General features: G+C 45.3%; 1 protein-coding gene across 6 annotated transcripts in view; it reads left to right on the top strand.

Moving 5' to 3' along the window:
- Positions 1–24,753, top strand: part of ACKR2 (atypical chemokine receptor 2) — a 67,085-nt gene that overhangs the window by 29,235 nt on the left and 13,097 nt on the right. Inside the window, exon 3 of one of the 6 annotated variants that reach the window (XR_008523763.2) lies at positions 4,255–6,032. The exons of 4 other annotated variants lie outside the window; for them this stretch is intronic. The gene's annotated coding sequence lies outside the window, so the exon portion shown is untranslated. Of the gene's footprint in view, positions 1–4,254; positions 6,033–20,111; positions 20,201–24,753 lie in introns of those variants that run through there. One more of the 6 variants, XM_054552213.2, reaches the window with a different exon arrangement.

Raw genomic sequence — 24,753 nt, 5'->3', positions numbered from 1 at the left:
CGCCTAGGAGAAGTTGCAAAACCTCCTTAGTGATGTTGGGAAAATTATTTTCAGTGAAAAGTCTCTTATGGACCTGTTAAAAATATCCCAAGAGCAAAACAGCAGACCCCCCACCTTTAAAGGAGGTGTATATACCTTTTGTCACTTAATGGCTGCCTGTTTCAAATCCAACCTTCATTGCTTTGTGACGTTAAAACATTTCTTCTTTGCCAGTTGGCATGATGCTAAACTTTATCAGCAGGGGGTGGTGGAGGGCTAATTTCATTGGCCAGTGGCAGTGGTTTCTTGCCCTCCAGCTTCAGTTGCCCAGGATGCTGCTTGCCAGTTTTGACCCATAGTTTCCTGCCTGCTAGCCCCAGCTGCTGAGTGTGGATGAGCTCCATCTAGGGCAACCCAGTTGAACATCTCTGCCATCCAGTAGCTGCAATCGCACCCTCTCAAAGGAGGTCTGCATCCTAGCTTTGGGGCGGGCCTCCCTTCTCTTCCAAATTAGTACTTTTGTAAGTAGTCTCCCTCTGCCTAGGATGTTCTTTAGCGTTCTCTTCGATTCCCTTGTAGTAGTTACTTCTCTTCAAATAGTCAATACATCTTTATATTAAACTTTCCTTGTTCAACTTACTGTGGTTACTGTCTCCTGACTCTCCTTTCATGGACCATGATGCCAAAAATGCAATTACTAGTAACAAAACCATCCCTATTAGGTGAAAGGTTTGATAGTTTCAAAATCAAGTGAACATAGGGAAATACATGGGCCTTAATATTACTAGAAATTAAAAGAGGCAGAACCAATATATTCAGCCAGAAATTATGTCTATGAATTTTGTAGTTAGAACTGGCATTAAATCATTATATGATTTAATGGTAGTGAAATGAAACACTTATAAAACTTTGGAGAATGAGATTTCTGAAAAGATAGAGATGACCGTCCCCTTTCCTCTTGTGGCAGCTGCGCCAAGAACAGCCTAATACCAGAAAGCCTCCATCTCTTAAGATGTCACGACCCTTAACTGTTAGAAATTCATTGCCGTCAGGCTGGGCATGGTGGCTCATGCCTGTAATCCCAGCACATTGGGAGGCTGAGGTGGGCAGATCACTTGAGGCCAGGAATTTGAGACCAGCCAGGCCAACACAGTGAGGCCCTGTCTCTAATAAAAATACAAAAATTGGCTGGGTGTAGTGGTGGGCACCTGTAATCCCAGCTACTCAGGAGGCTGAGGCATAAGAATCACTTGAACCAGGGAGGCAGAGGTTGCAGTGAGCTGAGATTGCGCCACTGCACTCCAGCCTGGGTGACTGGGCGACAGAGCAATACTCTGTCTCAAAAAAAGAATAAAAAAAAAAAAAGAAAGAAAAGAAAAGAAAAAGAAAATGCAGGGCTATCAAATTAAGAAAATGCAAAAACCTGCACCAGTTCATCTATCAGATTAGGGCACTCCATCACCACATACGGAACGCACAGCTATGAAATACTCCAGACCAGTGCTGTCCAATAAAAACAGGTGAGCCACCATATGATCCATATGTGTCATTTTAATTTTTTTTTTGAGACAGAGTCTCACTGTCGACCAGGCCAGAGTGTAGTGGCATGATCATGACTCACTGCAGCCTCAACTTCCTAGGCTCAAGCGATTCTCCCACCTTAGCCTCCCAAGTAGCTGGGACTACAGGCGCATGCCACCACACCTGGCTAATTTTTCTATTTTTTTTTTTTTTTTGTGATAGGGTCTGACTCTGTTGCCCAGGCTGGAGTACAGTGGCACAATCTCAGTTCACTACAACCTCTGCCTCCTGGGCTTAAGTGATCCTCCCACCTCAGCCTCCCGAGTAGCTGGGACTACAGGCATGTGCCACCACACCCAGCTAATTTTTGTGTTTTTTGTAGAGATGAGGTTTCCCCACATTGCCTAGGCTAGTCTTAAACTCCTGGGCTCAAGTGATCTGCCCGCCTTGGCCTCCCAAAGTGCTGGGATTACAGGCATGAGCCACTGCGCTTGGGTTAATTTTTAAATTTTTTTGTAGAGACGAGGGCTCACTAAGTTGCCCAGCCTTAAATTTTCTAATAGTCAACATTAAAGCCCTAAAGAGAAACAACTGAAATTAATTTGAATGATATATTTATTTAACCCAAAATATAAACAAATTATCTCAAGATGTAATCAACATAACGAGATATTTTATTTTTATTTTTTATTTCAATAGGTTTTGGGGGAACAGATAGTGTTTGATTACATGCATAAGTTCTTTAGTGGTGATTTCTGAGATTTTGGTGCACCCATCACCCGAGCAGTGTACACTGTACAATTATTATTAATGAGATATTTTACATTCTGTTGTTTGTACTATCTTTGAAATCTGACGTGTGCTTTATGCTTGTACTTCTCAGTTCAGACTAGTCACATTTCAGGTGCTTAATGGCCAAATATGGCTAGTGACTACTGTACTGCCCAGCTCTAGAATAGGATTTGACCACACATACTACTTAATGGGAATGACAATTTGAGAGATCATTTAAAAAAACAAACTGCATTACAAAACCAGACTTCTGTGGCTTTATTGATCACATTAATATTGTATTTTAAGACCATTTTCTTTTATTGGATACAGATAAACATATTAGTGATTGTGTTTTTTTAGAAATCCAGATTTTCAACCCTGTGTTGAGCAAGTCTTACAAGAGCCATTTTTCCAACAGGAAGTGTTCACTTTGTGTCTCTGTGTCACATTTTGGTAATTCATGCAATATTTCAAACATTTTCATTATTTTTATTTTTATTTTTTTTTGAGACAGAGTTTCGCTCTTGTTGCCCAGGCTGGAGTGCAGTGGTGCGATCTTGGCTCACCATAACCTCCACCTTCCAGGTTCAAGCAATTCTCCTGCCTCAGCCTCCCGAGTAGCTGGGATTACAGGCATGCGCCTCCACGCCCGGCTAATTTTGTATTTTTAGTAGAGATGGGGTTTTGCCATGTTGGTCAGGCTGGTCTCGAACTCCCGACCTCAGGTGATCCACCTGCCTCGGCCTCCCAAAGTGCTGGGATTACAGGCGTGAGCCGCTGTGCCCTGCCACATTATCATTATTATATCTGCTATGGTGATCTGTGATCAGTGATCTTTGATGTTACTATGCAATTGTTTTGGGTGTCCATATAAGACGAGAACCTAATGGAGAAATGTTGTATGTTTTCTTTTTTTTGGTGGGGAAGACAGGGTCTCACTCTGTTGCTTAGGCTACAGTGCAGTCACATGATCATGCCTCACTGCATCCTTGACATCCTGGGCTCAAGTGATCCACCCACCTCAGCCCCACAAATATGTAGGACTACAGACTCGAGCCACCACATCTGGCTAATTTTTTTTATTTTCATTTTTTAATTAATTAATTAATTAATTAACTTATTTTGAGATGGAGTCTCGCTCTGTCACCAGGCTGGAGTACAATGGCGTGATCTCGGCTCACTGCAACCTCCACCTCTCGGGTTCAAGTGATTCTTCTGCCTCAGCCTCCTGAGTAGCTGGGACTACAGGTGCGCACCACCACACCCAGCTAATTTTTTGTATTTTTAGTAGAGACAGGGTTTTACCATGTTGGCCAGGATGGTCTCGATCTCTTGACCTTGTGATCCACCTGCCTTGGCCTCCCAAAGTGCTGGGATTACAGGTGTGAGCCACTGTGCGCAGGCAAATTTTTTTTTTATTATTATTTTTTGAGACAGGGTCTCACTCTGTTACCCAGGCTGGAGTGCCAGTGGCCCGATCTCGGCTCACTGCAGCCTCTGCCTCCCAGGTTGAAGTGATCCTCCTGCCTCAGCTTCCCGAGTAGCTGGAACTGCAGGCACGCACCACCACCCTTGGCTAATTTTTGCACTTTTTTGGTAGAGATGGGGTTTTGCCTTGCTGGTCTTGAACTCCTAGGTTCAAGCGATCCACCCAGCTCGGTCTCCCAAAGTGCTGGGATTATAGGCATGAGCCAGCACGATCGGCCTGAATTTCTTAATGTTTTCCTTCACTGTTTGGGCATTTAGGACCTTGTTAAAGAAGCCCTTTTGTCTCTAGAGCTCATGAAGATGCTCTCCCATAGCATCTTCTAGGTTTTAAAACATTCAGAGCTTATTTGCTGTGTGGTGTTGGTGAGGGTTCTAATTTTTCTCCCCGCAACCCAGATAACCAGGGTTACCCAGTTAACAGAGCTTTAGGGTCCACGTTGCTTTCCGTTGCTCACACCTTCACTGACTGCTCTGTTCATCTGCCTATCTCAGAATCACACCCTTTCTCCAGGACCACTCTTCTTCTGCTGGAAGTACATTCTTCAGTGAGTTCCTTGAGTCTCACTCTCCTGAGTTTCCTGTTGTGATAAATTCTGTTTCCCATCTGGAAATGCCCTTTACCGTGAGCAGATTCTTGAACAACCATCAATTTCAACTCCTGATTCTAAGTTGACTGTGAAGAGTCCCAAGTCACACTCACTGTATCACATGGCTTCCGGCTCCCACTATGGCCACTACAAAGTCTACTCTCAGTCTCAGCGTCTGTGCTCTGTGATCTGTGCTTTTTCCTTGGCTGCATTAAAGATCTTCTCTTTGCCTTTGGTGTGCTGCAATTTCATTATGATATGGATGTGGATTTCTGTGCTTCCTGATTCTGTGTATTCAACCTCCACTGAAATGGGTGACTCATGGTTCCCAGGTCTCTCCTTCCTCCCTCTGCCCACCCGAGCCTGGGCATCTTACTGTGGGGTACAGTTGGGTGAAGGAGCATGATAGAAGCACCCTAGAAGAGATGATTGGTGCATTAGAAGCTGTCTGCCAGGTCTGAGTTGTGTTATGCTTATTCTCTGGGTAGCCTGAGGCAACCCCTGAGAAAGGCAGGTATTACTACAGTCAGAAGAACTGCTCCAGGAATGCATTCCTCCCCAGAAAAAGTCTCATATCTAAACTGAGAGTAATTCATGTATTATGGGACAATTTTCCAAACATATATATAAATTACAAACCACACCTCTCTCCCACCTCCAAAGTTGTGATGAGATAGAAGCAGAACTATAGCACCAGCAAAACTAAATAAAACTTTGTAATAAGGCTTTAAGTGCCCTGAATCTCTTCCAAGGATCAAGATGAACCCTAGAGCTGCAATTCCACAATCCACCAGATCCTGGGACTCAGGCCATATCAACATGATTATCTATCTGGCATTCCAACCCCAAGAGGTTTCTTACTTGTCTGTTGCTTTCTTATTATCAAGTCCTCACTTAGGTTCTGTGTTCCTTTGCAGCCCAGACCACCCCAGACTCCATATAGCACCTCTATTCCAGCAGTATACCAGGGTCTATTAAAAGAAATCCAGAGAAACAACCCAGATGGAAAGGGCCCTGTGGCGTTCTGTTGACCATTGTCATGACTCTGTGGGGCTCTAGACCATTCTTGAGGATACGAGGGTGACAAGCCACAAAGTGCACAACCAGCAGTGCACAAGGTGAACTTGAGTACAATTCAGAGTCTGCCAAAGCCCTGTGGCAGTTTTAGCCGAGAAAGGAAAGGGAGTTACTGTGTGGCATTCAAGATGGACTGAGTGAAGACTACAGATAAGTTTCCTAGGACTGTGTGGAGATGCCAGATAAATAACCTCAGGACTAGGGTGTGAAATGGGCTGGGCTAATACTGACTACAGGACCCTTAAGTCATCATCTTGGTTACTGTCATAGTTTACTGGTGCCTACCAGGAAGGTCCTTCTTCCCCACCTCTGATCACCATGTTTCTCTTTCAAATGTCTTTTGCAGTGGTTGTCTGACAACTCAATCGTTGGCGTAACACAGGATTTGGCATCTTCCTTAAAGTTATCTGATTGCGTTTATTTCACCCTTGGGACATAATGTGCAAGACCCTAGGATGCTGGAAACATGGCTCTATCCAAGCCCCAAAGGCCTGAGAACCAGGGAAACTGATGGTGTAACTGTCAGTCTAAGGCCAAAGGCCTGAGAACCAGGGGGGCCACTGGTATTAAGTCCTGGAGTCCAGGGGCTGCGGAGCCTGAAGTGTTTTTTTGGAAGATTGGGTCTCACTCTGTCGCCTAGGCTGGAGTGTAGTGGTGCAATCTCAGCTCACTGCAGCTTCACCCTCACAGGCTCAAGTGATCCTCCCACCTCAACCTCCAGAGTAGCTGGGACTACAGGTGCATGCCACCATGCCCGACTAATTTTTGAATATATATATATTTAGAGACGGGGTCTCACTGTGTTGCCTAGGCTGGTCTCAAACTCCTGGGCTTAAGAAGTCCTGTCTTCTCAGCCTCCCAAAGTGTTGGGATTATAGGCATGAGCCACCGTGACCAGCTGGGAGCCTGCAGTTCTGACGGGAGACTAAGAGTGTATTCCAGCTCCAGCAGATAGATGGACGCAGATCACCTTTTCTCTGTTTTTGTTATCTCCAGGTCCCTGGCAGATTGGATGGTGCTTGCCCACATTAGTCCACTCATACTCTCATGCTGATCACCTCCGGAAACACCTTCACAAACACACCCCACAATAATGCTTTATGAGGTTTCTAGGTATTCCTTAACTCAGTCAAGTTGACATCTAAAATTAACTGTCACACTATTAAATATATGCTGTAGGCAATGCATCTATAAAAGGGAGTACACAAAGAGGAAATCAGCCCCCATCTCCCTGGAGTTCCATGCCATTTATTTTGAAAGTTAAACTCTGAATTAGCAGAAGTCCTTAACATTTGACTTTATGTACAGAAATATGACCCTTTTTATATATTTTCAGTGTTTACTGGACACTGAAGATACATAAATTTATATTATCAGAAACCTCTTTCAAATAGCCTTCCAAACTTTGCTAATACAGACTCATCAATCATAGGCCTAAATGTAAAACCTAAAATTATAAAATTTCTAGGAGAAAACATAAGAGAAAAAAAATCTTTATGACATTAGGGTAAGCAAAGATTTCTTAGTTAAGACACCAAAAGCATAATCCATAAAAGAAAAAATCAATTACTTGGACTTCACCAAAATTAAGAACATGTGCTCTTCAAAAGACTGTAAGGGAATAAAACACAAGACACAGACTAGGAGAAAATATTTGCAAATCATATATCTGATAAAAGACTTTTTATAAAGGATATGGAAATAATCCTCTGAACTCAATAGTAAGAAAACACAGAGCCCAATTTTGTAAAAAATGGGCAAAATATGTGAAAAAACACTTTCATTGAAGAAGGTATAGGGATGTTAAGGAAGCATATGAAAATACGTTCAATGTCATTAGTTCATAAGGAAATGAAAACTGAAACCACAATGAGATACCACTTCACATTCATTAGAATGACTAAAAGTAAAAAGACTGATCATACCGAGAACTTAGGAGAATGTGAAACAATTGTAACTCTCATATATTGTGGGTGGAAATGCAAAAATGGTATAGTCACTTTTGGAAAAACAGTTTGACTGATTTCTTACACAGTTAAGTATACGCTTACCATTCAACATAGTCACTCTATTCCTAAGTATTTACCCAAGTGAAATGAAAACCTATGTTCACACAAAGATCTGCACATGAATATTTGTGGCAGATTTATTTGTTGATTACAAAAATACTGGAGACAAACCAAATGTCCCTCAGCTACAGAATGGATTAAACTGTGGTACATCTGTAAATGTTGCTAGAGGGAATGTAATTTGCTGCAGCCACTTTGAAAAACTGTTTGGTAGTATTTACCAAAGTCAAACGTCCTCGAAACATACCCAACAGAAAAGGCTTGAATAAGAATGCTCATAGCAGCACATTTGTAATAACCCTGGAATAAAGAGTCTGACTCAATTTTTGATGTTTTACTATGACAGCTTTCAAGCCCCATCACTCCCCTTTCTCATTTTCTCCACACCTGGACATGCCTACAGGTAGCTCATGGTGCTCCCTTCCTTGGTGCAGACGGGCAGTTCAAACCACACAAACTCCAGCCTGTGGGAGAGGGATCCTTCATCCTGGACGCACCTGCCCTCTGCCCAGCCACTATAAAAACCAGAGCCACATGCCCCTTCTTTTGCTTGAGTGTGGGCCCTGCTGTCCCCAGAAAGCCTCATTACATGAGTATTAACTCTTTTCAAATCCTCCTGATGAGTGTGTGGCATCATCAGTCTGGAGCTCCGAATCAATCTTGGGTGGTTTGAAGGGCTGATAACTCCCATCAACAGTGCAGCAGCAAAGCAAACCCCAAATTGGAAACGACTCAAATGCCAAGGCCATAGATGAGGATACAAATACATTTTTGCATATTTGCCCAATGGAGCCTTTGAAGCAATGAGAATGAATGAACTGCAACTGCACGTCATCTCGCAAACATAATGTTGAACAAATGAAACCAACACAAAAGAATATATTCTATACGACCGGTTAGCATTTTTAGAAGCTAACTTGTAATGTTGGAAGTCAGGAGAGTTACTACCATACTTAGGGTGGTAGGTTACTGGAAAGGCGCACAAAGTGAGAACTTTTTGGTACATCAGGCTGTATTTGAAAAGGTAAAAATAAATCTGAGTGAGACGGGAGAGGCAGGAGAGGATGATTGGATGCTCCAGCTCTCTGAGTGAAGTTCTGACTCTGCCCTGTTGGGCTGCGGTATTTAGAATGTGAACCAGTCCCATCCAGTGGACAAATGTAGAAGTGCATGTAAAGGCTTAAAATATAATAGCAAGATGACTGGTCTGTCTTGGGAGTCTCTGATAGTCGCAGCTAATTTTGGGTGTGGGTGCAGATCCTGGACTCAGAAATGAAATAGAGTAGGCCGGGCACGGTGGCTCACGCCTGTAATCCCAGCACTCTGGGAAGCCGAGGCGGCTGGATCACGAGGTCAAGAGATCGAGACCATCCTGGCCAACATGGTGAAACCCTGTCTCTACTAAAAATACAAAAAAAAATTAGCCGGGCGTGGTAGCGGGTGCCTGTAGTCTCAGCTACTCGGGAGACTGAGGCAGGAGAATGGCATGAACCCGGAAGGCGGAGCTTGCAGTGAGCTGAGATCGCGCCACTGCACACCAGCCTGGGCGACAGAGTGAGACTCCGTCTCAAAAAAAAAAAAAAAAAAAAAAAAAAGGAAATGAAATAGAGTATCCAAGAAGAGCCTGAGGCCAGCCTTTCTGTCCTGCTACAGAGAGCTGGGTTCGCCAGGCTGAGGGAGACAAATGATTTCTCTGGTGGGAGGGATAGGAAGCAGAGAGAAAGGTGGACCCTATCCCAGCTGAGGGCTCCACTATCCCCAGGCATTGTTTGCCTCACTAGGAAGTCCAGCTGGGTTAGGAAATCAGCTTAACTCAGGTGCTAAATGCTAATCTTGTAAGGTAGGTAGTAATCCCCATTTTTCAGGTGAGAGAACTGAGGCCCGGGTAACTTGACTTGTAAGTGGCAAAACTAACGTTTGAATTCCAGTCCGTCTGGGTCCAAAACCCATTTCTAAATTATGATACTCTATGTAGAGTGTCTTAACCTTTTTTTTGTTTTGTTTTGTTTTTTGTTGAGACGGAGTCTCGCTCTGTCGCCCAGGCTGGAGTGCAATGGCGCAATCTCGGCTCATTGCAACCGCCACCTCTCTGGTTCAAGCAATTCCCCTGCCTCAGCCTCCTGAGTAGCTGGGATTACAGGCGCATGCCACCACGTCTGGCTAATTTTTTTATATTTTTAGTAGAGACGGGGTTTCATTATGTTGGCTAGACTGGTGTCGAACTCCTGACCTCAGGCAATCCGCCCACCTCGGCCTCCCAAAGTGCTGGGATTACAAGTGTGAGTCAAGGAGCCTGGCCAAGTGTCTTAACCTTTTTTGTGCCATGGCCCCCACCCCTACCCCCAACAGTCTGGTGAAGCCTATGGGGCCCCTCTCAGAATCATGTTTTAAAATGCATAAAATAAAACACATGATTATCAATTCTACTGAAGTTTCTAAGAATGTCAATCCCATTGAAATAGTTACCAAGTTTTAAAAAAATTGTAGTATAGTGTGTGCTATTTATGTGTATCTTTATTAATGCCTTAAATACAAGATCTAGCAGTGGGTCTGAATTTCCAGGAAGTAATGAGTGTAAATATTTTTAGATGTCTGTTCTGATGGTAATGTGAAATGAAACTATCAGGGATTTTACTGGTGACAAAGTCATGGATGACATTCCAATGAAAGGAAATACTGAATTTCCATCAGAGGTTAGTGAAAATAAGGATGTAATCTTATTCTCATGTAAGCTCAGATCTCTTGCATACCAGGTATGGGTCCTTTGGGGATCCATGGACTTCAGATTAAGACTCCTTTAATTGTTGCCTCTGACTCATCTCCCTTTGCCCCTGACTATTCCAGGGCTTTGCTGGAAACCCGCCTGTGAGCTGACAACTAGCAAAGAGTGCTAAGTGTTTGTTAAACAACAAGGCAAGATCACAGTGTTCAGCAGACACGAAAGGCCTCAGATGGGCTGTTGGACCCAGAAATACACACAGGAATAAGATGCAGCCTTGCCTTCAAGAAGCCCCCAGCCTAGTAAAGGCAATGTCTCTATAGGTTATGATTTACCTCCAGATGAATTAAACAGGCAAGAAGTGAGTGCTTTGGGAACATACGAAGAGTAATCCAATGGGCTGGGCAGTCCAGGAAGGTGTCCTCTAAGGGATGATACTAGGGTTGAGACTGGGATGGGCAGCTTTAGAAGGGGTCAGGAACACCTAGTAGTTAGGCACACAGGCTCTCTCATCAGCCTGGATTCGAAACCTGGCTCCATCACTTCCTAGCTTTGGGATTTTGGGCAAGTCTCCCTGATCTCTCTGTGCCTCAGTTCCTCATTTGTAAAATGGAAATGACCCTAACGCTTCATAGGGTTGGTGTGAAGATTAGATGAGTTTAGGTGTTGCCGGCCACAGTGATGGTGCTGATTATCATTGGAGAGGTAGACAGAGGTTGAGGCCTTTCTGGGCATTAGAAACAGCACAAACTGTGCAGAGACAGGATGGTTTTCTTGTGAAAGGAACTGGGCAGGGAGAGTCATGGGTTTGATGAGTTAACGGTGGAATGGACAAGCATGTTTTATTTTTCTAGTTATGTTTTTATTTGTTTGCCTTGGGAAATAACATCAAATGTGTGATTTTACTGATAATATTCCATAAAACAGGACAAGAGTGAGTATTTAAGTTTTAAAGAGTGGTGAGTTGATTTAGAGAAGATATATTCATACAATAATACATAGTATAGGTGGTAGAGGGATGTGGCAAAAAATATGAAGGTGGCAGCAATGCCTCATTTTAATCACTGGATTAGGAGATAGGAACTGTCTTCACCTTATGAATTTTTCAAAGTTCCTCTGGCTCAGTCCAGCTATTCCTGAACCCTTGAATGAGACAGAGGCTGGCAGCAAATGCACAGTGTTTGGGAAAAGCCCAGAAATTCTGTCCACACCCAATTCATTTCTGAATACACTCAAGGGCAATATTTGAAATTGAAGGTCAACACCCAGAAGCAGGTTATGAAATCAGTTAATTACATGGTGGCCCACGCCTGTAATCCCAACACTTTTGGAGGTCGAGGCAGGTGGATCATTTGAGATCAGGAGTTTGAGACCGGCTTGGCCAACATGGTGAGACTCCATCTCCACTAAAAATACAAAAATTAGCCAGGTGTGGTAGCGCGCACCTGTAATCCCAGCTACTCGGGAGGCTGAGGCATGAGAATTGCTCAAACCTGGGAAGTGGAGGTTGCAGTGAGCCGAGATTGCACCATTGCCCTCCAGCCTGGGTAACAGAGTAAGACCCTGTCTCCAAAAAAAAAAAAAAAAAAAGAAATCAGTTAATGAGCCATGTCTAGCTTTTTATTTATTTATTTATTTATTTATTTATTATTTTTTGAGATGGAGTCTCTCTCTCTCTGTTGCCCAGGCTGGAGTGCAGTGGCACAATCACGGCTCACTGCAACCTCTGCCTCCTGGGCTCAAGCGATTCTCCTGCCTCCCGAGAGTAGCTGGGATTACAGGTGCCCACCACCATGCCCAGCTAATTTTTGTATTTTTAGTAGAGACGGGATTTCACCACGTTGGCCAAGCTGGTCTCAAACTCCTGAACTCAAGTGATTCGCCCCCCCTCAGCCTCCCAAAGTGCTGGGATTACAGGCATGAGCCACCATACCCAGCTCACGTTCAGCTTTTAAAAACTATGAAATAGAAAGGAATAGAAACTATCCTTTGCATTGGTAGTTGGGTAATATTATTTTGTGAAACTTTTTTTTCAGGTGTGTGTACGTGTGTGTATGTGTACAATAGACTGCCCGGTAAAATGCATTTCCTATTGTGGGATACAGACAAAAATAACTGCTTAGATGGAAACAGGCCTGGATTCTCATCCAAATTCTCCTCCTCCCCTGCTGTCTAGCAGGGTGGTCTCCATACTCTGTGAGCCACAGAAACAGCTTAATTTTGCTGGGTGGCTGAGATGGTAAAGTGCTGTGTTTATGCCTGGTGTTCTGATTTAGCCAAAGTGTTCCTGAGCCTATTTATAGGCCCAGAACTCTCCATTTAGAGGGAATTGAGTTCTTCAGGAGAGAGGACTGGGATCAGGCCAAACAGGCCATGAACCCATGTTCCCTTTTCCAGATTCCAAGCCCACACCCAGAGTTTCTGCTTCCAAACATTCCATCACTTTTCCAGTTACAACATTTCCATATCTTTCGTGACTTCCTCATTTTGTAGCCACACTTCCCACTCTGATATGTGATGTGGGTGGGGCACGTGCTCATTCCTGGAGCGGCCTCCCTGTTGTCCCACCTCTACCTCTCCGGGAACCCGCTGTGCTGTGGGACAGGAGGAGGCCTAGTGGACAGGCTTTGGATAAAGCAGGTAGATAAGCATTGGAGGGGAAATAGCCCTGGAGCAGACTCTGAGACAAAGATTTGAGTGTAAATTTTAGGTTGAACTATATGAAATTGCCATTTTTATAGGTCAAAAATCTCAAATATTGGCAATGTCATATGGTCCCACTAATAGTTTATCTGGAAGTTGGAGACATGGGCAGGAGAGTGGGGAGGTGAGGCAGAGGAAGGAAGGCAGCCAGTGAAGAGTGTGTTAGCAAACCAGCTTCCCCTGTGGGTGGTTGGACTTAATCTCCTGGGAGAAACTCAGGGAGACAGTGCGGTGCACACACCTTGGAGTTATTCCACCCAAGGGCAAGGGAGGTGGGGTATTTAGGCACCAACTGACCTCAGTCGTTGGTTGAGGGTTCTTGGTGGGGGACAGGGAACATTATGTCCTGGAATTTCTGGCATGCTGCACTGGTGGGCAGGGGCATGACAGGCTTTGTTAGCCAGAGCAAGGCCACAGACAGAGCAGTGTGGGTACTCACAGCTGGAAGTCAGCCAGCGTGTGCCCAGCAGGTGGGAGCTCTGGTAGACGAGGGCCACCAATGGTGCCTGCTACAGGAGCTCTGCCAGGGGATTCCGAAGGTGACTTCAGTGAGCACCTCTGGCCACAGACTCATGTAGATGAGAAAATATGATTGTATTTTTCTAGAACAAGCTATTTTCTATCTTGAGACCCCCATTCTACAGATATGGAAACTAAATTGCAGTCACTGTGAGGGTCACCACTCGCCCAGAATTACATCAGTTCCAGGAAACTGGTTACTGCCCAGGTGCAGGGGAGCATGGTGCCACCTGGTTCTTGGTGGCACCTGTCCACGCAGGCCTCCACTTAGACATCAGCATCCTGCCTCCCTGTTGGACACCAGCCTATGTGTCCACACTCAGGGTAGTCCACTAGCACCTTCAGGCCTGGCAGCCCATTGAAGACTTCATTTGATTGCTTCAGGCTAGGGCATGGGATGGGGCTACCTGTGGCCCTGTTCACCTTGGACTCCCCATGTGCCATGTCCCTGTGCCCCCTAAGTCCCACGAACACCAGGACTGTAGCCATAAGACAGGGCACAGTGTCCCTCTAATGTTTAGACTGACCTGCTTCCCTGCTGCCTCTTACCTTCTCAGCCTGGGGAATGCTTTTTTAGTTTGGTATAGAATAGAAAGAGAACCTTAATTTCCTCAAACTCCTGTACTCAAAGGCCAAGAAAAAATTCAAAGACCCTTCCTGAGTCTCACTGTTTGAGTGGAAGAAAAGTGAATGGTGGGAAAACACCAATTAACACTTTACTGATTGATTGATTGAGACAGAGTCTCATTCTGTCACCTAGGTTGGTGCAGTGGCATGATCTCGGCTCACTGTAACCTCCACCTCCTGGGCTCAGGCAATTCTTGTGCCTCAGCCTCCTGAACAGCTGGAACTACAGGTGCATGGGACCATACCTGGCTAATTTTTTTGTATTTTTGGTGGAGACAGGGTTTCACCATGTTAGCCAAGCTGGTCTTGAACTCCTGACCTCCACCCACCTCAGCCTCCGATTGACATTTTAAAAAACGTAATACTGCCTTAACCCCTAGGGAACCCCTGGCCCCACCCTTAACCATAAAAAGAAATTGGTCAGGCATGGTGGTGCATGCCTGTCATCCCAGCTACTCAGGAGGCTGAGGCACGAGAATCACTTGAACCTGGGAGGTGGAGGCTGCAGTGAGCTGAGATCGTGCCACTGCACTCCAGCCTGGACGACACAGCAAGACTCCATCTCAAAAAAAAAAAAAAAAAAAAAAAAAAAAAAGAAAAGAAAACAAAAGAAAAGAGAAAAACAACATCATAAAACTACAAAATGTATCTGGGGAGAGGGGAAAACATCTGATTCAGAAGGAAAAATCCTGTAAACTAACTGGGTGGAGGCCGAGGGTGGAGGTGGAGGTAGTCTGGTCCAAATCCCAGTGCTTCAATTTGGAAAAGTTACCTAACTCTCTGTGCCTGATTTTCCTCATTATAACATGGGGTTGGTGGGAGGATTAGACAAATTAATACATGTAATGCACTTGAAACTGTCCCGTCCAGCTCAAGTGCCATGTAAGCATCAGCATTATTGTTCGGCCCCTAGTGCCCTGTCTGGAATGAAACCCAGGACAGGCACTCAGGAAGGGCTTCCTGGATGGATAGACGGGGTGAGAAAGTGAAGGGGTGGTCAAGCAAGGTCTCCAGTTCTCGACTGTTGATTAGCTGTCAGCTTTCTCAGTTTCCAGAGACCTTGAAAATATTTAAAACAAAATAGTTCCCAAGAAATGAAACTGGCTCCAGAAAGCTGGCAGCTCAGCCTGTCCATGACACTTACCCACTTCCAGGGTCACCTGCAAACACCAACTTCCAAGTCTTACAGTATGTGATCTTCTTTGCCTGGAATCTGAGGGTGTACCCAGCTGCTGCTATTTTTGTCCCTGACCTTGGGCTGAACTAATGTTATGAGAAATTTTAAGAATTTGGGTTGGGGGCTGCATTCAAAGCTGTCCTGGGCTGCATGCGGCCTGTTGGTTGGATAAGCTTGCTCTATAGTCACTTTACAGACAGGGAAACTGAGTCCCAGAAAGCCTCAGGTGGTGGAGTCTTTGTATAAGAAGCAGTGAGACCACTGTTAGGTAAGAGCAAGTAATTCTAGGAAGGCTTTCTACATCAAAGCCTGCATTCACCCAACAAACATTTACTGAGTGTCTACTGTGTGTCCAGTGCTGGCTGGGCTATGCAGTGGGGGATATTCAGATGAGCAAGCAATAATTCTGTCCTGGAATCACTAACCACATCTGAGGTGGAAGGGCTGGGGAGCAAAAAGGAGCAAATAATTACACAGAATATTCACAAAGACAATGAGCAAAAGAGCACCGGAGTAGGAGTCAGAAAGTCCATGTGGCTGCTATCAACTGTGTTTCTGGGCAAGTGACGGAGTTTCTGAGTCTTGGCAACCCTGTCTGCAAAATGGATGTGATAACTTCAGCCTGGCCTAACCCACAAAGCAGATGTCTGGAGAACCACTCTGTAATTCTAACATGTAGTAAATATGTAAGTGAAGATATTTTGATAAATGAATACATATACGGATTTCAAACAAATGCATTTGTAGCAAGGCAAGGGACTGGCAGTTGGGGAAAGGATTATACATAACCCCTTAGCTGAAGGGTGCCTTGGGCAGATGTACAGAAGAGGAGATAACACAGTCTGAGTGGCCAGAGGGGGCCAGGCTGGGGACAGCACAGAAAGAGGAAGTGGAAGAGGTGAGAGGAGCATCATTTCCTTCCTTTTGTGCCGTCAATGGAGAATGTTAGGAAGATCTGAGGTTCTGACATAACAGCAAATAAAAGTGAGTAAATGTGGGCTCTAACCAGGCTTCTAAATTGGAGGGCAAGTTTGTAGCCTAGGAATTCAAAATTTTAAGGCCCTAGAGAAGGACTGGACTGACTCTCTCATGAGTTAAGCTAGAATGGGGTGAATTTTGCCCAAGGAAGACAGAGAAATAAAAGAGAAAGAAACAGTGAGACAGAGGATGAGGCAGTGCCAACCCAGGGCTCTCCCATCAAAAACCAGGCTGTCAAGAGCTGGCAGACTCAAGAAGGGGCAATCAGAGCATGAGCTTGGTGGTGCTGGGGGAAGGATGCCTGATGGAGAGCAAGGGTGGGGGTGGGGGATCTGGGGCTACCTGGCCAGGCTCAGCCCTTCCTGGAACTCTTTGCCTGTGGAGTTAGGACTGACTCCTCCAACTGCAACCTGCCCATTCCAGGAAAAAGCCCAGCCCTTGTTGGGAAGATGCCTCAGTGAGTTTCAGGGAAACGGGAAACCTAGTTGCTCACACAAAGGCTCAGAGGTCTCCCAACCACCTGCCCTGCACACCAGGGAGTGTCTGACGTGCTATGGCTGGGGAGTGACACTGAGGGAGTGACTTAGCCGTGGGCCACATCTCATTAGGAAAAGCAGCTTAACAGGAAACAGATGGGTTGAAGCATTTTAAAAGAGGATGAGACAATTTGAACAGCAAGATAAATAATGGGAGTAATAGGATAAAATAAATACCCATGAGTTCATACTAATATAAATACTTAGGAAGAAAGACTAACTCTTTTTAAAAAAAAAAATTTTTTTTTTTTTGAGATGGGGTCTCTCTCTGTTGCCCATGTTGGAGTGCATGGCACAATCTTGTCTCACTGCAGCCTCCACCTCCTGGGCTCAAACAATCCTCTCAACTCAGCCTCCCAAGTAGCTAAGACTACAGGTGCATGCCACCACGCCTGGCTAATTTTTGTATTTTTTGCAGAGATGAGGTTTCGCCATGTTGCCCAGGCTAGTCTCGAACTCTGAGACTCAAGCCATCTACCTGCCTTGGCCTCCCAAACTGCTGGGATTACAGGCAAGAGACACCGTGCCATGCCCAGCTCTTTCTTATAATAGAATTCTAATTAATACATGTAGAAAGAATGATGGAAATAGAATATCACCATTTGGAAAAAACCACAGTAATAATTATTGTTGGAAAGTATAAATGGATGCAAAAATCAGTGGACAAAAGCATGATGAGAAATAGGATATTTGCATAGTCTCAAAGTAGCAAGATACTTATTAATTACAAAAGGTAAATAGTAATTTTACAGTGGAAAAACTTGTTAGATACCACATTTTTCAAGTGATCAAAGTTAACATCACCAGGAAAGAGACATCTTGAAATTATGTACCTCTGATATGTATACTGAGGACCTAAGATCACTTCTGTGTTGTTCCTGCCCAAAATACACAACCTCAGTCTAATCCTGAAGAAACACCACACTAAAATTTAGGGACATTCTACAAATGAACTGGCCAGTACTCTTCAAAACTGTCAAGGCCATGAAAGACAAAGCAAGACTGAGGAACTGCCCCAGAATGAAGAGACAAAGGAGACATAAGAACCAAGCGCATTCTGGTTTAGATCCTGGGCCAGAGAAAGGACATTAGTGGGACAACTGTTGAAATTTGAATAAGGTGTGTAGATTACTCAATAGTATTGTGTCAATGTTAATTTCCTTATTTAGATTCTTAGTCAGTACTGTGATTATGTAGATGTGTTAAAAGTAAAACCTTAGAGGCCAGCTGCTGTGGCTCACGCCTAGAATCCCAGCACTTTGGGAGGCTGAGGCAGGCGGATCACTTGAGCTCTGGAGTGGGAGACCAGCTTGACCAACATGGTGAAACCTTGCCTCTATTAGAAATACAAAGATTAGCCGGGCATGGTGGTGGGCACCTGTAATCCCAGTTACCGGGCTGAGGTAGGAGAGTTTCTTGAACCTGGGAGGCACAGGTTGCAGTGAGCCGAGGCCGAGCTCACACCATTGCACTCCAGCCTGGGCAACAGAGTGAGACTCTGTCTTAAAAAAAAAAAAAAAAAAAAAAGTAAAACCTTAGGCAAAGTAAACGGAGTTTAATTGAGCAAAGAACAATTTGAGAATCGGGCAGCCTCCCAAACTAGATTAGGTTCAGAGAAACTTGGGTGCTGCTGCATGTGGAAGAAGACTTATGGACAGAAAACGGAAGTGAGGGACAAACAGCTGGATTGGTTACAGCTTGGCGTTTGCCTTATTTGAACACTATTTGAATGGTTGGCCACATGCGATTGGCTGAAACTCTGTAATTGGCACAAGAATAGGTTATAGCCTGTTTATACATTCAGTTTGGTTACAGTTCATTATGTGTGGAGAAATCTTTACGCCAAATTTAAAATATGTAAATTTTATATATTAAATGTATAAAATACGTGTCATATATTAAAAGTATATAAAAATATATGTTTAGCCTTAGGATAAACTCAATTTAACTGATGTTAATATTAGGGGAAGCTGGCAGACAGGTATCCAGGAATCTCGTGCTTTATTTTGCAAGTCTAAAAATTATTTTAAAATAAGGATGTACAAAAGGGGGGAGGTGAGGGAGAATAAAAAAGGAGCCCAGGTCCTAGAACTTAGCTGTTCTGTGGGAGGGACCCAGGACCCTGTGGCTCTTTTTGGGCAACTCCTTGGGTCTCTCTATTGGAAACTAGTGTTTGGCCTAGAGAAACTTGGAGGCCCCACTTGAAAGGTCCCCTGCTTCCCTCTGTCTGTGTAAAAACCCATCATAGTCTTAATGTCCATTCTTGGTAGCCTGTGGACCCCAGAGAAAGGCAAATGTCTAAGTCCATATCAATCTTCTTGGGACATTCCGTTCTCTGATGCCTGTCTGAGGGACTATCCGTACCCCCAATAAAGATGCAAAAATCGAGGCCCAGAAAGGTGAAGTCACCATCTCTAGGTCACACAGCCAGTAAATGCAGAGCCAGGTCCAAGCCCAGCTGTGTATGACTCCAATGCCATGCCTTTAACCACCTGACATTACTACTCTATTATTGCTCAGTCCAGGTGGAGACAACAGGCATTCACCAAGCACTTGCTATGTGTCAAGGGGGCAGTGGGACTGGAGGTGAGGGTGGCTGAGATACTGATCCTGGACCACAGGTGCTGTGCTGGGAAGGCAGACTCTCATACTGCTAAGCATGTGGCAGGCAATGCATCATATATCCACAGTCATTCATTCATTCAGTCTCTGCTCTTGCCTGTCCCTGGGCTCTGGGTGGTGGGTCAGATATGGTCCTTCCCCTGAGAGCTCCTGACCCAGCAGGGGAACAGACAGTTAAACAGGCAGCTAATCATACAGAGATGCCAGGAAGGGGAGTCGGGGAGAAGGGAAAGAAAGAGGGAAGATGATTTGGAAAGTCTGGGAGATGAAACTATTGGTGACACAGTGGGTGTAGCAGACACAGCCCTGCTCAGTGGGAGTTATGGCCAGAAAAAGAGATTGGGTGGAGTTTAGAATTGGGGCAGAATGGGACTGAGATCTTGCTGAGAAGGTATCCAGGATGAAGAAGCTGATGGTGATGTTGGGAAGGCCCTTCAGGTAGACACAGGGTAAACAAAGGCCTGGACGTCTGGCATGGGCTGTTAGTGGACTTGACCCAACTACTAGGGAATCGTTCCAGAGAGGGGATACATGTTTTCCAAACACTATCTTTGGGGGACACTCTTTTATGGGGTGGGAGTCATCTGAGCTTGACTCTTATCAATGAGAGAAATAGCTCATGGCTATGCAGCTGAGATGAGGGCTGGGGCAAGGGCAAAGGGATTTTTTTTTTTTCCAGTTGAAAGCAGGATATACATAGGCTGCTGTCCAGAGAGGGGATGAGCGCATGGAAAGGAATTACACTCTGTCTGCACTTCCCTGAGGAAGAGGCACCTGGGCGCTGCTGCTCTCCTCCCAGGCTTGTGGTGGACATTCTGGCTCCGGTAGGTTATAGTCACACTCGGGGTGCAGGGTGGGGGTGGGACTGCCCAGGGGACACAGGGAGAGACTGAATCCAGTGGCTTGGGGAGTGGGCACAGGTGCTGGGAAGAGGGAGGTGCTAAGTCAGTGCAGAGCTTTCTCTCCAGGGCAGCTGTTGGAGCAATTGCTTCCAGCAACTGGAGAGTGATGGGTCTTCTGACCTCTTTCCCTTCCTTGACTCTGGCTCTGAGAATCTGCTTTGCAGATTCTGAAAACCCCTGAGAGTTTGTTCTCCAACCTGACTGGGGGAGCTCAGGCATTCCCTTCCATCTCTGGGCCTCAGTGTTCCCAACTGTGAGATAATGGGGCAGATGAGATGGTCTTTAAGGGCCTCTCTCCCAGGGCCAAAGTTTCACAGCTCTGTGGTCTCTTCTTTTGCACATGTCCACCCTCTCCCCATCCTGCTCCTTTCCCAAATTCTTGGCCCCCTTCCTTCTGCCCAAAACAGTTCCAGATTCAAATAGTCCCTGCATCTCCTCCCATGCATCCCAGCCTGAATCAAGTGTCATTTAATCAGTGAGTTTATTCATTTTAGGGGCTGGAAGAGAACCAATAGTATATGCCAGGCCCTTAGTTTACCATAATAACCCCGCAAGGGAGGCAGATTATAGGTGAGAAAGCTAAGTCTCAGAGAGGTTAAATAATGAGCTCGGAGTTGCACAGCCATTAAGAAGTGAGTTAAGCTATATTCTGTCTGTTCTACCCTGCCTATTCTGTCTATTCTACCATGCTGAGTGTCCTGCCCTTCCTGGGGATAGTGGGGTTTCATTTCCATGCTGAAATACACACGCAAGGAGTTCTCATGGGAATATTTCAGGCAACAAGCAGAGAGGCAAAAAACAAAACATCAAAAAACATTCCGGGAAAGACATGAAAGTCTCACCTTCTGCAGCAGCAGCTCCTTGAAGGGTCGGGCTCTGAAAGTGCTTACTTTTTGTTAGCTGAAATAAGCTTTGGGAGGAGGGTTACTCTTGTCATTTTATGCATGTCACAAACATCTCTATCTCCTGACCAGGCCAGGAAACATTGAGTGATGTGGGGTCCCAGGGAGCGTGGGGAGCAGGCAGGCCTCACATATCTCAGGAGCAGGAGACAGCTATGTCTAGCTGGAGGCTGCAAGGGGACTCCTGCCCTGCTGAGGAATGGACAAGGACACTCCCTTCCAGCCAGACTTTGTGTAATCTGGTGTACCAGACATGGCTCTGAGCATGAAAACAGACAAACAGGATACACTAAGATGTTCCTGCGGGTTATTTTTGCAGTGGTAGCATCACAGGGGACTTTTGTTTTTGTTTTTTGGCCTCTTTTCTATTTTTCCACTGTATTTCTACATTTTACATTGAATATATATTATTATGGCAATCAGGAAAAAACAACATGTTAAAAAAGTAAGGAGAGAGAGCGTGCCGTGATCTGGAATCAGAGGCCAGCTGATTCCTCTGTCCAACTGTGCCTGGCTTGCAGTATGGCCCTGGGTTTCCTGGGAAACCAGAGAAGCGATACCTGTTCACCCCTTCACGAGGGAGCCAGGAAGACACAGCAATGACTGGGATAAAAAAGGTATCTGGAAACACAAAGCCCTGTGTAAGTGTGAGGGCTGGTTTCTATTACCTTCATTGTGTTTTATAAATCACAATCCAAATATGCTTCCCATGCAGACCATCCAGAAGGCAGCTGTTCATCCTGCAAACCCGAGGAAGGGGTGCACACAGGCTGAACTCCCAGTGTGTGATTTGGGGCCCCAGCTCTGGAGCCAGCTGCAGGAACTTGGTTTCCAGTTCTGCCATATACTTGCTGTGTGTCCTTCGGCACGTTACTCCCCTTCTCTGAGTCTCAGTTCCTCATCTGTAAAATGGGGCCCATTTTATAAGGTTATTGTGAGAAGTCAGTGCATTATTACATATAAAGCTCAGGGGAGGGGATCTACAACCTAGTTGCTATTATTGTTATTTTTTTGAGACAGGGTCTCGCTATGTTGCCCATGCTGGTCTCAAACTCCTAGGCTCAAGGAATCCACCAATCTCAGCCTCCCAAGTAGCTGGGACTAGAGGTGCATGCCACTGCACCTGGCTGTGCTTACTATTTTCTTTGAGTGGTATTGTAACCTAGCATTTAAGAGCATGGACACCCGGTTTCAAATCCTGGCTCTACTATTCAATTGCTCTGTGATCTTGGGCCAGTTCTCTAACTTCCCTGTGTTTTAGCATCCTCAGCTCTAAAACAGGGCTAATAATAGTATTTACTTCTATCAGGTAAATGTGAGGATTAAATAAGTTAATACATTTAAAGCCCTTACCCTAGATTGTATTTTAAAGGAGGATATGATTTCCACATTCAAAGGAAGCCAGCAAAAGTATTTTCCACTAGAAGTGATCTCAAATGGTGTCCTTGGCTTCATATTTCAAAGGCTGGTGTGGCCTCTGGAGATCACATTCAGTTTGTTTATTTGATCAGTTTGCATGTTGAATCAGCTGCACTGTGAACAGTACACTCAGCATGGGTGTGCTTTCAGCACCTGAGGGACCTACACGTGACCCTGTCCATAGGCTTCTTGGCTATAGGGAGGGCGGCCGTGAAATTGATATTTACGGTGGAAGAGGGGAGATGGTCAGAGACACAAAAGAGGGTTCGGTGAGTCAAGCAGGGTTTGGTCAAGCTCTGTGGGGGCCTGATCAGGGGAGTGCTGGTGAAGGTTTGACAACCAGCTCTGGGCTGGGGGCACAGGGGAGGTAGGATGGCAGAGGAGAGGAAAGCCTTGATTTATAGCATTTGCCATGGTGTAAATATTCCCAGTTTCAAGTTACCAACTTAACATCACCGAACGCAGAGTTGGTTAATTCCATGATCATTTGTTTAATGCCTCCCAGATGCCATATGACTGGCTGTCAGCACACCACTGGCTTTGAACCTTCCTGCCACTAGTTGCTGAGGCCAGAAGTCCCACTGTCGGAACCTCAACCTTCGAATTTAAGTTTGATCCATTTTGAAAGGGAGTGTGGGGGGTAAGGGGTCATCACTTCCACCTCATGTTGTGAGGGCCATCCAATCCCTGGCCCCCCATTTGCTAATCTGAGGCTGTGGACAATTGGGCTTCACCTATCCACAGCTGTTTCTTTATCTGGAAAGTGGGGATTATAAACACTTTGCTTCCCAGGACTATGGTGAAGATAGGATGAGAAAATTACATGTGAGTGTTCAACTCATAGAAAGAGCCCAACTAACATGGCTGCATCCTCATCACAATATCCTTCCTCTTGTTGCCTCAACTACGACTTTCCTGAGAGACCTAAGGGTGGTGAGCCCTGGATGTTTCCCAGTGAGGGTAAGATCCTGGGCAACCAGCAAAGACTCAATCACATCTTTCTTTTTTTTTTTTTTTTTTTTGAGATGGAGTTTCACTCTTGTTGCCCAGGCTGGAGTGCAATGGTGTGATCTCAGCTTACTGCAACCTCTGCCTCCTGGGTTCAAGCGATTCTCCTGCCTCAGCCTCCCAAGTAGCTGGGATTACAGGTGTGCGCTACCATGCCCGGCTAATTTTTGTATTTTTAGTAGAGATGGGGTTTCGCCACGTTGACCAGGCTGGTCTCAAACTCCTGACCTCAGGTGATCCACCCACCTTGGCCTCCCAAAGTGCTGGAATTACAAGCGTGAGCCACTGCACCCAGCCTTCAATCACACCTTTCTCAGTGACTCCTTTTTGTAACTGCTGGATAGAGCAAAACAGAGGCTAAGGATGAGGTGGGACCAGGGACAAGGTACCATGTGCCTGGAGTCTGAAGGCCTGGATTTCAGATGCAACTTGGCTAGTGACTTCCTGTGTGACCCTGGTAAAGCTGCTTTGCTCCTGGGTTAAATGGGACTGACGGTTCCTTCCTAATTTGCCCTACAAGGCTACTGCAGTGCATATGAAGGTGTCCGGCCAGCTGTAACGTGCATATGGGAGTGCTGACTGCTGCTGTCATTGTTGGCATTATTGATGAAAGTGATAGGAGGGGATGGTTGCTCCAGAGGTGAGGGAGACCTGGAAAGATTCCCAGAGTGAAAGATCAGGGGTAAAGGCCTGATTGCTGTTGCCACTGTTGTTGGCATTATTGATGAAAGTGATAGGAGGATGGTTGCTCCATAGGTGAGGATGACCTGGAAAGATTCCCAGAGTGAGAGATCAGGAGGGCAAAGGCCTGATGGCTGTTGTCATTCTTGTTGGCTTTACTGATGAAAGTGATAGGAGGATGGTTGCTCCAGAAGTGAGGATGACCAGAAAAGATTCCCAGAGTGAAAGATCAGGAGGCTAAAGACCTCGAGTGGGGAGGGAATAGAGTGTTCTATGTAGAGGGAGAACAAAGGTGGCCTGGACTAGCAGGGTCTGCTGACTCTGACCTCTGGCTTTGATTGAAACATTCATCAGATTTGGTTGTTTGCTGAAACAAAAGTCAGGGGACTTTGAGAAATCAGGTCAAGATCAAGGTCCAGGTCAGCAGCTCAGAAGAGCTGGTGTTTAATCAATGTCAACTCCTGA

Source organism: Pongo abelii, chromosome 2, assembly GCF_028885655.2.
Source record: "Pongo abelii isolate AG06213 chromosome 2, NHGRI_mPonAbe1-v2.0_pri, whole genome shotgun sequence".
In the NCBI taxonomy this organism is placed as follows: Eukaryota; Metazoa; Chordata; class Mammalia; order Primates; family Hominidae; genus Pongo; species Pongo abelii.
This window is presented reverse-complemented; position numbering and strand designations above follow the sequence as displayed.